This window comes from Chaetura pelagica, unplaced genomic scaffold (assembly GCF_000747805.2).
Source record: "Chaetura pelagica isolate M959 unplaced genomic scaffold, ChaPel_1.0 scaffold221, whole genome shotgun sequence".
Classification (NCBI taxonomy): domain Eukaryota; kingdom Metazoa; phylum Chordata; class Aves; order Apodiformes; family Apodidae; genus Chaetura; species Chaetura pelagica.
Window position 1 is genome coordinate 9,016,584 of NW_009952533.1, and position 1,249 is coordinate 9,017,832.

The following is a 1,249-nucleotide window of genomic DNA, read 5'->3' on the forward strand; positions in this document are numbered from 1 at the left end:
TCTTTCCCTGGTCTCCCCAAACACAGAGCCACAGACATGCACAGGTCTCCCCTGAGATTCCAGGTCATGGCCATTGTTCTCCATTCTCCCTGTGAGACTACCAGTGGTTTTTGCTGCTCTCCTACTGTGAGTTTTTAACCTCTCTTCTCATAGCTGGCCACTGCTCCTTGTTTTAAAGATTACCTGAAATATTCTTATATGTGATAGCACACATATAGCACACAACTTTTGTTGGTTTAATGATCGGTTTCTTGTGATCTTGAGTCAAAAAACTTTTGTCACCCTCCATCTCTTTAGTTGATCAACCTGCCCACTGTTCTCTAACCACCCCCTAAACTTCATCCACAGTACCCATGTGGCTGCTACCTGACCAGGAAAGATTTTTAACTCACTATAACCCTTATTATCTTGCAGTAGCAGAGCATTTCTCAACCTGTCAATGAAGCAACCACCTTGGTCTTGAGTGTCAGCTCTGGACTGCTTACATCCATGCCTGTATTATGTACTGATCTCCACTGTGCCTGCTCCATGCCTGCTGTCCTTGTTATGCCCTGATGATGTGGAGGTGTAGAAACAACCTGCAAGAAGGAGGAAGTGTCTGTATCAAAGAGCCTGGGATGTTACTGGGTTTATAATCCTGTGCACTTTGTTGATGAAACTTCAAGCTATACAGTTTATAGTCTAGGCTCATTATCAAGCTATTACAAAGCACTCAGAGATTTCCTAGTGCTAATTTAAAATCTCGTCTGTGGTCTTTTTTACTTCTTCTTTTTTTTTTTTTTTTTCCTTGTAGAAATCTGCTACACAAATGGTGCAGAGAAAACAATAGGCAGGGTGTAAGTTGTCTATTGTCCCCCTTCCTTGCCAGCTTCCTACAAAGGAATTTATGACAGGAAAAAGGTAAACCTCTCACTAGTGACAGCAATGCCACATGGTCTTCTCATGTCTGTCTGGGCTCCATGAGCCAGGCTGAGCTCCAGTGACTTGAGCAGGTCAAAGCTCTGGCCAGAGAAGGCTGAGGCAATGCTGTCGTGGTGGGTGATGCAACCAGAGGCTATGGAGAGGGCTGTATTTCTTATTGGAAACATCTGCCTGTCACTTGGCATTCGAATGAGCAGTTTGAGGCTGCTGGTAGGTGCTTGTGTCACTGTACTGACTGTGACAAGCTTTTTCCATCTCAGCGGAGAAGATAGTTGTGACATTTGGTTTGAGTGCAGCTTTGAAGCCACAGAGTTCCCCCCTTTGAGAG